The sequence below is a fragment of the Papio anubis genome, chromosome 3 (genome assembly GCF_008728515.1).
Source record: "Papio anubis isolate 15944 chromosome 3, Panubis1.0, whole genome shotgun sequence".
Taxonomy (NCBI): Eukaryota; Metazoa; Chordata; class Mammalia; order Primates; family Cercopithecidae; genus Papio; species Papio anubis.
In genome coordinates, this window is record NC_044978.1 from 116,394,484 (window position 1) to 116,407,654 (window position 13,171).

The following is a 13,171-nucleotide window of genomic DNA, read 5'->3' on the forward strand; positions in this document are numbered from 1 at the left end:
TTGTTTGTTTGTTTTTTACTATTGCCTGGAATATTTACATAATTCAATGAATGGTCTCCTGCTTCAGACTTTCCTTCCCTAAATCATCTTGGAAATCATGACAGATTCAACTTCTTAAAACACAGCCCTCACAATGTGATAGCCCTATTCAAAAGTGTCAGTGGCTCTTCGTGGTGCTCTTCAATACAGTAGCCACCAACCATTTGTGGCTATTGAGCCCTTGAAACGCGGTTACCAAAACATAACCAGATAAGCTGAAAGTATAAAATACACAGTGGGTTTTGAAGACAATCCAAAAAAAAAACCCCCTAAAATATCTTTAAAATAATTCCAATAGAGATTACATGTTAAAATGGTCATATTATGAATATACTGGGTTAGGTAAAGTGCATTGATAAAATGAATTTTACCTTATAAATTGATTAATAGAAATTTGAAATTATATATTTACTTCACATTATATTTTTGTTTGATATTGCCAACCTAGACAACTAAGAATACATTACTTGATCATATAAATTCTACTATAATTTCCCGACTTTCTTTCCCAACTTTTTCCCTATTATTTCCATATACATACCATGTATGCCATTCATTTTAGATAATTGCTATTCCTGACCATGCCTCCCTCTTTATCATCTTCATGTCTTTTTCACATTGTTCACTCCTGATAGAGCACCCCATCCCCCATCCATGCCTATCAGTCCGGACTCTTGTCAGCCAGTAACTACAACCTAATTCAAGAGGGCTTGAACAAAATATCATTTTATTGGCTTGTGTAGCTGAAAAGTCTAGATGTCAATTTGAGAAACAGTTGGATCTCATTCTATCACTATCATTTTCATTCTCATTCTATCACTATATCTTTCTCTCTAGCCCGCCATCCCATCATTCTAGGTCTTCATCTCTTTTCTCTACTTTCTTTTGTGTTGGCTTCAATTTAATTTAAATATCTCTCCATTACTAATCTTCTATGGCTCCAACTTTAACAATCTCAAAAGAAAAAAAGTACTTTTTCACTATACTGGGTCATGTATCTTCAAGGGAATAAGTGTTAGCTGACTGGCTAGGCTTCAGACATGCAAATCTTGGAAACAAGAATGGGTCAACTCACCCAACCAGACAGCTTGCAGGTAGGAGACAGGTTATCCCCAGAAGAAAATCAAGATGATAATACCAGAAGACAAAGAAATGGCTTCTGAGCAGAACTAACAGATGTAATTACATTATCAAACTTCATCATTTCTATAAATTTTCAATACAAACTGTTTCAATAAAGGAAAATTTACATTTATGTTCCAAAGCTCTATAGACCATTCTAAACAAAACAAAATCTCCTGATTTGAGAGAAAGCCTTGTGTTATATTCCAAATACAAATGGTAGACCATAAGAATCACTTGTAGGCATTTTACAAACAGTGCCAACACCCACCCAGGAGCACGACTGGGTCACTTTCAGAGCCCTGACCTCTTACGATTGTTTGTTTGGAATTTATCTTCCCTAACTCATACGGTAGGTGCTCACTAAATATTTTCTTAAATTAATACTAACAAATGCTTTAATTATCTGATAACTAATCTATATATTTCAGAGGAGTTTCACCTCAACACCTTTGACCAAATTGCAAATTAATTGACTAATCACATTTTGATACTTTTTACAGTGAATGCAGAAACCATCATAGAATGTTCTCTGATTGAAGAAAGAAAAACAAAGAGATCTGTGGAAGAATTCGTTTCTCGTCAACAATGGCCAGAGCATATGTTATTTCAGAGTTCTCCAGAAAATGCAAAGACTTTCCAAGTTCCAGAGAAGACAGAAAGGACCTTTATAAAACCGTTTCTTTAAAAAAGAAGCAGAAGACAAAACTGAGTGCCGGAGGGTCAGAATTTCCCCCCTATCCACTCTAGCATAGGAACTAAGAGTCTTCTTGAGAAAAATTTTAGTTTTGGTAGAGATCGTGTGTAACTTTGAATACTCAATTTCCATTTCACCATGTGTAAAAGGTAAGTAACATCTACACCAATCTATATCATAGGAACTGAACAAGATAAAGTAATATAAAAATAATCTATGTGAAAGATAATGTTTTATGAACTGCAAAGTTCCACATTATTATCAGGTTGGAACAAACTATAAGATCAAAATATTTTCAAAAGAAGTAAACCTCGGCTGGGTGCAGTGGTTCACGCCTGTAATCTAAGCACTTCGGGAGGCCAAGGTGGGCGGATCACAAGGTCAGCAGATGGAGACCATCCTGGCTAACACGGTGAAACCCTGTCTCTACTAAAAATACAAAAAATTAGCTGGGCGTGGTGGCAGGAGCCTGTAGTCCCAGCTACTCGGGAGGCTGAGGCAGGAGAATGGCGTGAACCGGGAGGCGGAGCTTGCAGTGAGCCGAGATCGCGCCACTGCACTCCAGCCTGGGCGACAGAGCGAGACTCCATCTCAAAAAAAAAAAAAAAAAAAAGAAGGAAACTTGATATACTGTGCACACCTAATTTATATACACTTCAATTAGTTTGGACCATAGCATGACATGACCTACTTTAGTGAAGTATATGCAAACATTTTCAGGCCTAATGCCCACTCTAAAATCTAAACACTGGTAAAAAAAAAAAAAAAAAAACTGATCATTTTTACCAGGGCACATTCTTTCACGTAGTGAGTCACGTGTCAAGAACAACAGAAATTGTTAAAATGTTTACTCTATCATTTACATCTGTTTCATATTTTATACTGGAAATTAACACTGAAAACTGGAAATTAATACAAAGACTGGATGATTACTATCTGTACTAGGGGAAGCAGTAACTGAGAAACCCCTGAGTTGTAAGCTTTGTGATAATTTAAAAAGCCAGAAGAAAAAAGATCATTAAAACAAGAAATCTGAAAGCCAAAATCTGAGATGCTGAAGGCTCCTACAATTCAGGGACAGATTGCAAGTGATCTGCGCCCAAACACAGAAGTAAATAAGCTACAAAACCAAACTGTTCCTTTCTTTCTATCAACTGGACATCCTTTTATCACTGCACTGGAAGGCTGCATCAGAAAAATACCCCTTAATTAGTTTCATCTGTATTTATCATGAGTAATATTTTTTAAATAGATCTTCCAGTGACCTTTTCTTTTCCTCACAACCGATTTGACATGGTTTGTTTTTCAATCATCTCTGTGAGCTTGTGCCAGGCGAGGCTGTGCCTCCTTGTCTCACAGTCTGGGGTTCAGGTAGTGACACTGTGGAGTTCTAGCTGTGAGGTCTATGGGAGGTACTTTTGTACTAAACAAGTATAGACCCTGGATACTCCAATAAAAGGTCGGCATTGTCACTTCAGAGTTCTCTTTTCTCATGGTAGCCTGGCAACCAAACTGCGTCTCTTTGATGGAGGGCGTTCCTACTAGAAAACAGCTTTATGAAAAGTGTCAGGGTCATCTTTAGAAACCCAAAGAAAACAAAACAAACCCCCCCCAAAAAGCCTACCACCAAGAAGGCAAAGAAAAAAAAAGTCTGCACAACTCAATTATTCAGCTGCACACAACTGTGCCTGTCAGGTCTTGGTAACAACACTCACTTGAATTTAATTAAGTTTGTCCATGTAGCCTGTGACCTGCTCGCCAGACCTGCTGGAAGGGGATGAAAAGCCTGACGGCAGGCCCCGTGAGGCCATTGTTGATAAGGAAGGGCACAATATTCTCAAGTTAGGTAAATTCCCATCCCCTTGCACACAAAATGCACTGGGGAATAACCTTTTGAAGGAAGTGTCAGAAAGTTGGGTTGCCTGAGAGCCAAGACAGAGGAGAAGTTTTCCCACCAACCACATACCACCCTGTCTGGAGGCAGCGTGCTGCATGGTAAAGTGCCTGGCCTTTGGAAAGCTAATGGCCTTTGGAACTTTGAAGTCAAACAATTAGAGTGAAATACCAGCTCTGCCACTTACTCGTTCTATTATTTTGGGGAGGTTTAGGAACCTCGCTGAGTGTCAGTTTCTTTATTTGTAAGCTAGAAAGTCAAAACTACCTGAAAGTTTATCAGGATTCAGCGAGGTCCTACTGGTAAAATGAGATACTGTTGGCTCTCAATGACTCTTCTCCTTATTTCTCTACTTAAATTCTCTAATGTGTATTCCCATTTATTATAAAATAATTTTCAAACTTGGAAACATGATAGAATACTTCCAAAATCAAACCTTGACAGTACATGCCTGTTGCCTCCAAATGCTTGTCAGAACTACCTGTCTTCTCCCATGTGCCTTTTTCTGCTGCTGTACCTGTCCACACACTTTTATTCTCTTGACTAAAATATATTTTCCAGTCATTCTTCAAGACCCTATTGAAGTATCCCCAAGTCTTGCCTTAACTCTCCAAGACAGAATTAATCACTCTGGGCCTTGGGTTCCCAGAGCACTTTGTATTTTTCTCAATTAAAAAATTTTATCTTCTAGATTGACTTGCTTTTAGTTTCTCCTCCAACAAACCATAATCTCCAACAAACCTAAAAAGGATTGGTTGACAACCATTTATTTTTATATTATTCTAATATTTAACAAAGGGTTCAATAAATATTTAACTGGTGAATAGGTAATTTCCTGAGCATCTTTATTTAAGCCACTTTAAAATTTACATTTAAAATGTTCTAGAAAGAGATGCTTATTATTTTTTGGCATCATCCTAAATTAGCACATGATACTCATATAAAAATGAAATGTGAAACATGATAAAGAGTATTGAAATAAGAATAAAAGAGTTGAAAAGTAAATAAATACTAATTTCTAATCTATAGACAGCTTGGTGTGAGTATGCTGAAAACTTCTTTCTAATAAAATAACAAACCCAGTGCAGATATGGTAATTACTAGAAATTTTACCTATACAAATATTTTTACAAAAATATTTGTGTAAAATATTTTTACTTATACAAAAATTTTTACCTATACAAATATTTTCAAGCAGTTTCATAAAAATCAAATTATTATTTTGATTTTAATTTTATTTTGATTGAGTAAAATTATTTTGATTTGCTTTAAAAGGAATTTTAAATTTTTTGGTTAATTTGATTTTAATAATTTCCTTTTTTTCTGAAAAGTTTATTCTATTGAAAAAAGATACAATTAGAACCATAAATTTATAACATTCTAGAATTCAAAATACCTTAGATAGTAGTGAGTTATTCACTCTAATTTTTTTTTTCAAAAGTAAGAAAACTAGAACTGAGAAATGTTAAGAAACAGGCGAAGTTTTGCTACTAGTTTGGATACTATTCAGAGCCAGACTAGAATTGAGTTATCTTGTCCGCCCATTTAAATCTCTCTTTCCAGCATGACACTGAAAGGAAGAACCAGCTGATGATACAGAAATGGTGGGCATCTTGGGAAAACGTGAACATTTTGCCATTATGGATGTCTTCCATAATGAGCTCACCCTGCTTAGACCTAAGCTTCTAGGAAGCTTAGAATAAAGAGAGTCCTATTTCATTCACAACTGACTTGAAAATCAAATCTCACTATTAATCATCATTCTTCATGTTATTATTAACTTATCTGGCTAGCATTTAGAATTAAATCTTGACTTCTTATCATGGCTGGTATTACATCTGCCTTTCTCTTACTCCAGCTATGCAAAGCGTGGCCCATGAACCAATACCCAACTGCGAAGGCGAGAATAAGAAACTTGTACAGCTTTTTGACCTTGCTACAACACCCACATGTAAGATTGGTGGGCCCATCTTACTGAGCAGGGTATATTAATCACCTATATATATGCTTTCAATGAATGTGCAACGGTTTTTATAATTATTTTTTTCTTGTACTGGTACTGATATAAGTACCAGTATCGAAATACAATTTCATGATGCTGAACATAATTAAAGTATATGGGCTTGTATTTTGCATATGGATTTTCTTCATTCTGTCCTATAGTAAATAATTTGTATTGTATTTTAGAAAAAAAAGTTGATCCTCATTCATGCTCTAGTCTCACCGTTTGGTTACTCCAATCTTCCAGCAATCCAAGTTCTCTCTGCCTTTGCACTCATAATCTTTCCTTGAATATCCTGCCCACAGGTCTTCTCAGGGCCAGCTCCTTTCACTCCAATCTCAGTAGAAATGTTACCACAGCAGGGCAATCCTCTCACCTCTTTCACTCTGGGTAACATACCGCCTTCTAGTGTGACCCTTCATATTTACAGCATACATTTTTAGGTCATACCATTACTTAAACTTCCTTTGCTTTTTTTTGTTTCTTTAAGTGCTTATTGTCTGCAAGGAATTTGTGTAGCTCAGTTATATCCCTGGTTCTTAAACATATTATCAGTTCATCAACGTGTGTGGAATGTTGCTAAAGGAAGCCTGGATGTTGTTTCAGGCCCATTACAAAAGCTAAATTGTTCTCATCCTTGCCACAGACCTATAATGTAGGTATTATTATCTCCATTAATAGTTGAGGAAACACATTCACAGACATTAGACACTCACCTAAGATTATACAGAGCCACCGGCATTTCTAATTCCTAAACTTCCCGCCTGCAGTATATAAGAAACTCTTTCAAACATTGACATCAGTAGTAAATTAACAAAACAGCCAATAAGAGGTACTCAATTATTTTGGAACATTTTCTATTCATAATTTCCATAACTTCTAATCTTGTGACTAATTTGCTATTAGGTGGACTAATTCTGATATAGGCAGAAGAGACATATATGGTGCATTTTAAACTAAAATCAAGATAATTGTTCCTTCTATAAACAAGTGCTCTTCAAATTATCGCATTAGAGAAGCCAGATTTAGCAAATAAAAATATAGGATCCCCAGTGAACTTTGAATTACAAGTAAACAATAAATAATTTTTGGTACATAGGGCATATGCTAAATACTTCTCGGGAGGCTGAGGCAGGAGAATGGCGTAAACCTGGGAGGCGGAGCTTGCAGTGAGCTGAGATCCGGCCACTGCACTCCAGCCTGGGCGACAGAGTAAGACTCCGTCTCAAAAAAAAAAAAAAAAAAAAAAAAAAATACTTCTTTAAAAAATCAGTTGTTTACCTGAAAATCAAATTTAACTGGGTATTCCTTATTTTGTCTGGCAATCCTAATTCAGGAGTAAATTCAATAATTGTAGTCACAAATATCAGTGGCCATTCCACGAATAGACTGAAGTTTAAATGCAGCCAAGGAAGTTGTATTAGAGGTCTCCAGAGAAATTTAACATACGTACATATATATTTATATTTACATACCTATAGACATTTTTACATGCATACATTATATATATCACTTTCTATGCCTTTTTGTTCTATTTAGGTCCTCAAGCAATTGGGTGCTGCCCATGCACATTGGTGAGAGCATCTTCTTTACTCAGTCTACTTATTCAAATGCTCATCTCTTCCAGAAACACCCTCACAAACAGATATGAATCATGTTTTACCAATTATTTGGGCACCCTTTAGCCTAATCAAGTTGACACATAAAATTAACCATTACAGATGTGCTGCAGGAATATGCAAATGTCTTACAAAAAAGTGTATAAGGAGTTTCTGAACACATCTCTGAACAACTGCATATCTAGCAGGGCTTGTGCCACCCAACTAGGTTATTGGGTGGGATTATTTTCTAGAAATAAACCACGTGTTTGTTTCAGGGTGACAGCTTAAAAAGGAACTAGAACAATTCATCATTCTTTTAAAAAAAAAGACAACCAAGGAGTACTTTGCTAACAGCAAATAAATATGTGAAAATGATTATATAATAGTTATCAGCTGCTTTGAATTTCCACTGAGGTCAGAAGAAGAAATAAATGACTGAAGCTAGGGCATGAGGCATTTAGTTTATTTTGGACATAGCATTTAAGGACTTCCCGAGAGTAAAGTTTCTCAAAGTTTTGTGTGGCATCCTTTGATTTAAAAAAAAAAAAAAAGAGCACTATCTGGCTTCAGTCAATTCCTTTGACAAGTCAGGACTGGTTTCAGCTGTAGGCCAAAGGCACTATGTCAAGGATATGAAATGAGAGAAGAGTGATTTGGATCCCATAGATGTCAAGGAATAAAAATCTCACCATAATCAAGGTCATGCTGTTACAGTTTGTTGTAGACTTTCCTAAACTGCATATAAACACCCATGAATCAAGTTGTTACCAGGGCCCATAATTACTTTTGGGAAATGTTGCATATCTTAACTTAGTCTAAGTGTCACAATACACATTAACACATTCCAGAGTGTAAAAATTCTAATTGTCTTTATTCAAAGTTTCCTAAATGTGCACAACCAAGGAAATGCCTCACTCTCCTCCTACCCTTCCCCAATTTTTTTTTTCAAAAATTACCTATTAATAAGTTGCAGAAAACTGATATTCTATAGCAACCCATTTTGTGTTGATATAAAAGGAATACCTGAAGCTGGGTAATTTATAAAGAAAAGAGGTTGTGCCAAACGCATGGCCCAGGCATGTACATCAGGCTGTTTCCACTCATAGCAGTGAAGGGGAACCAGTGTAAGCAGAGATCACATGTTCAGAGGAAGCAAGAAAGAGAAGAGGGAGGTGTCAGTCTCTTTTTTAACAACCAGCTCTTGCAGGAACTAATACAGTGAGAACTCACTCACTACAGGGAAGGGCATTAATCTATTCATGAGAGATTTTCCCCCCATGACCCAAAAAACTCCCATTAGGCCCCACTTCCAACTCACTGGGATCAAATTTTAACATGAGATTTGGGGAGACAAACACTCAAATCAGAGCAACAATGTTTAGAACTTCCGTGTATCTGAATTCTGTAAGAAAGTTTAAATATGGCCCCTGCTTCAACCTCTGAAGGTTGAAGCAACACCTGCTGAAAGCCAATCCTGCCCAATGCTGTGTCATGAGGGCTGAGATTTGGTGTCCTGACACTGGCCATGCCCGCTGGACGGTGGAAGCTCCAGAGCCCTAACTATTAATGTGCAAGTCGGAGGCCACAGCCACTAAGTTCCCTTAACCACTAAAGTCCATAGAGCTATCCTCCAGAAGTTTAATGCAGTAGCACAGGAGACCCCCTGTTGAGCATCTAGTAACAACCATCACCTAAGATCATGGGGGAGTCCAGTTTGAATAGACTCTGAATCTGGAATAAAAGGAAATTCTAGTCCACCTCTAACGCCATTCTTAAATGTCTTTACCTTACTTCCCAACAACCCCTTAAGAGCTGTTTGGTTTTCTTGCTGTGTTTGCCTCTTCTCAAAATCACTTAGCAGGTAGCAATACACAAAGAAACTTCTATAGATAAAGACCTGCCACCCTTCTAAGTACCTCCAACAAGTAAATGAGATGACAACAGGGAGGATGCATGCAATTATTGTATAACTCCATTATGAGAAAGTGTGAGTCTTTCTTCCTCTGTGAATTTTTATTGACTCTGTTGACTAGGTTAAAGTACCCTAAGATGTCTTTCTCAAAATTCCTTGCCCTTTTTTTGAAATTAATATTTTCAATTGGGTTATATGCTCTTGGGTGGGCAAAAGTTTTATTTCTTATTCACCACTATCTCAGTACTTAGTGCATTGTGTGATACACAATAAGTATGCAATACATGTTTTAAATTTGATTCAGTTTCTTCATATTATCTCCAGATTGGTGCCTGATTAGGTGAATGAATGAATGAGTATGTTTTTCCTTTAATAAAAACAAATAAATGTTAAAAACATTAAGAAAGCCTGAGAAAAATACATAAAATAAGTGGGAAAAAATTCACTCATTACTCATACTCACAAATGGGGTATGTATGGCCAATGTCAACATTATTAGCTGGAATTGTTGGGACAATTGGCTGTAAGCCAAGCCAATGATGAAACCTTGCTCTTGTACTTGGAGTTCAGGAATGCATAATCCTGCCTCCATAAACCCATCCAACCTTATTTCTCACTGCTGACTAATAAGAACTTTGTGACCAAGACAAGTTCTTATGTATGCATCTCTCTCATACGCCTGCACACACATATGGAGTTATTCCTACATTTGTAACTTAATTCAAGAGTGTTCTAGTCTATAATTCCCTCCCTTTTCTTGTCCATATGGATGTGTGTGTGTGTATCACCTATCCTTTGAGGGTCTACTCAAGGCTTTTCCTAAAAGCCTCACTCCACAATAATCTCTATTTCTGTAAGTTTCTTTTCTTCTTTCCTTTTTTTTAAAGAGATGGGGTCTCACTCTGTTGCCCAGACTAGAGTGCAGTGGCACAATCACAGCTCACTGTAACCTTGACCTCCTCCCATCTAATCCTCCCAAGTACTTGGGACTACAGGGATGCACCATTACCTGTGGCTAATTTATTTTCATTTTTTAGAAACAGAGTCTTGTCATATCTCCTAGGCTGACCTCAAACTCCTGGCCTCAAGTGATCCTCCTGTGTAGCTGAGAAAACAAATGTGAGCCACAATACCTGGTAGTAAATTTCTTTTTAATATCTGCAGAGCAGTTAGCACCTTATATACCACCATGCCCTCTTATTGCTCATGAAATTTAATTCTTTACTATATCCATATAATTTTATATGTCATCTCACTGTCCGGTTGTTTACATATGAATAACTTGTTTTAGTATATTAGAATAGTAAATATTTCAAAGTTCTTTTATAACAGTATTTATTATGAAATTGCTTTTGTGCAATGAATGAATTATACAAAAATTAACATTTGAGACCGAACTAATTTTATTAAAGACTAATAACCATACAGTATCTATTTCTGAATGCTTTGCCATTAGAAGACAGGATGAGGAAATGGGAAATAATGTGTTATGTAAGAGGCACTCTGGGTAATATTTCACTTGTATTATAAAATTTAATTGCTGAAACTTACTATGAGGTATATTATCATAGTTCTTTTTATAGATAAGAAAACTGAGACTTAGAAATGTATTTGGTGAGAATATCTATCTATCTAACATAAAATCTGTGCCTTAATTTAAGTGTATCTTTTAAATGTACATAAATGCACACACACACACAGACACACACACAGAGAAAGACAGAATTGCAGAGACACAGAGTCAGAATTTGAACTGCTGCTTGAAATCTATGAACAGTATTAACTTATTCACTTTTTCTAAATCTATTGGGATTTACACCTATTTTACTCTTAACCTTTGTCTGAGAATGAGGGAAGATTTCTCTGTTAATATAAAATACATCAGGTTTCTGTTTTTAGAAGCACCCTGATATGGTTTGGCTGTTTCTCCACCCAAATCTCATTTTGAATTGTAGCTCCCATAATCCCCACGTGTCATGGGAGGGACCCAGTGGGAGGTAATTGAATCATGGGGGTAGGTTTTTCCCATGCTGTTCCTGTGATAGTAAATAAGTCTCATGAGATCAGATGGTTTTCTAAAGAGCAGTTCCCCTGAACATGCTCTCTTGCCTGCCACCATGTAAGACTTGCCTTTGCTCCTCCTTTGCCTTCTGCTGTGATTAAGAGGTCTCTCCAGCCATGCAGAACTGTGAGTCGATTAGAGCTCTTTTTCTTTATAAATTAACCCAGTCTTGGGTATTTTTCATAGCAATATGAAAATGGACTAATGCAGTAAATTGGTATCGGTAGAGTGGGGTACTGCTATTAAGATACCCAAAAATGTGGAAGTGACTTTGGAACAGGGTAACAGGCCGAGATTGGAACAGTTTGGAGGACTCAGAAGACATGAAGATGTGGGAAAATTTGGAGCTTCCTAGAGACTTGTTGAATGGTTTTGACCAAGATGTTGATAGTGATATGGACAATGAAGTCCAGGCTGAGGGTGGTCTTAGATGGAGATGAGAAACTTATTGGGAACTGGAGCAAAGGTGATTCTTGCTATGCTTTAGCAAAGAGACTGGTGGCATATTGCCCTGCCTAGAGATATGTGGAATTTTGAACTTCAGAGAGATGATTTAGGGTGTCTGGCAGAAGAACTTTCTAAGCAGCAAAGCATTCAAGACATGACTTGGGTGCTCTTAAAAGCATTAGTTTTATGCATTCACAAAGATATGGTTTGGAATTGGAACTTATGTTTAAAAGGCGAGCAGAGCATAAAAGTTAGAAAAATTTGCAGCCTGACTATGTGATAGAAAAGAAAAACCTATTTCTGAGGAGAAATTCAAGCCAACTGCAGAAATTTGCGTAAGTAATGAGGAGCCAAATGTTAATCACCAAGACAATGGGAAAAATATTTCCAGAGCATGTCATAGGCCCAGAGACCTAGGAGGAAAAAATGGTTTTGTGGGCTGAGCCCAGGGCCTTGCTGCTTTGTGCAGTCTTGGGACTTGGTGCCCTGCATCCCAGCTGTGGCTAAAAGGGGTCAACATACAGCTCAGGCTGTTGCTTCAGAGGGTGGAAGCCCAAAGCCTTGACAGCTTCCATGTGGTGTTGGGCCTGTGGGTACACAGAAGTCAAGAATTGAGGTTTGGGAACCTCCACCTAGATTTTAGAGGATGTATGGAAATGTATGGATGTCCAAGCAGAGGTGTGATGTAGGGGCAGAGCCCCCATGGAGAACCTCTGCTAGGGCAGTGTGGAAGGGAAATGTGGTGTTGGAGCTCCCACACAGAATTCCCACTGGACACTGCCTAGTGGAGCTGTAAGAAGAGGGCCATCATCCTCCCACCCCAAAACAGTAGATCTACCAATAGCTTGCATCGTGTGCCTGGAAAAAGCTGTAGACACTTAATGCCAGCCTGTGAAATCTTCCAGGAGGTGGGCTGTACCGTGCAAAGCCACAGGGGCAGAGCTGCCCAAGACATAGCAACCCACCTCTTTCATCAGTGTGACCTGGATGTGAGACATGAAGTCAAAGGAAATAACTTTGGAGTTTTAAGATTTGACTGCTCTGCTGGATTTTGATCTTGCATGGGGCCCTTTGTTGTAGACAATTTGCTCCCATTTGGAACAGGTGTATTTAGCCAATGTCTGTATCCCCATTATATCTAGTAAGTAACTAACTTGCTTTGATTTTATAGGCTCATAGGCGGAAGGGACTTTCCTTGTCTCAGATGAGACTTGGGGCTGTAGACTTTTGAGTTAATGCTGAAATGAGTTAAGACTTTGGGGGACTGTTGGGAAGGCATGATTGCTTTTGAAATGTGAGGACATGAGATTTGGCAGGGGCCAGGGTGGAATGACATGGTTTGGCTGTGTCCCCACCCAAATCTCATTTTGAATTGTAGCTCCAGTTATCCCCCCA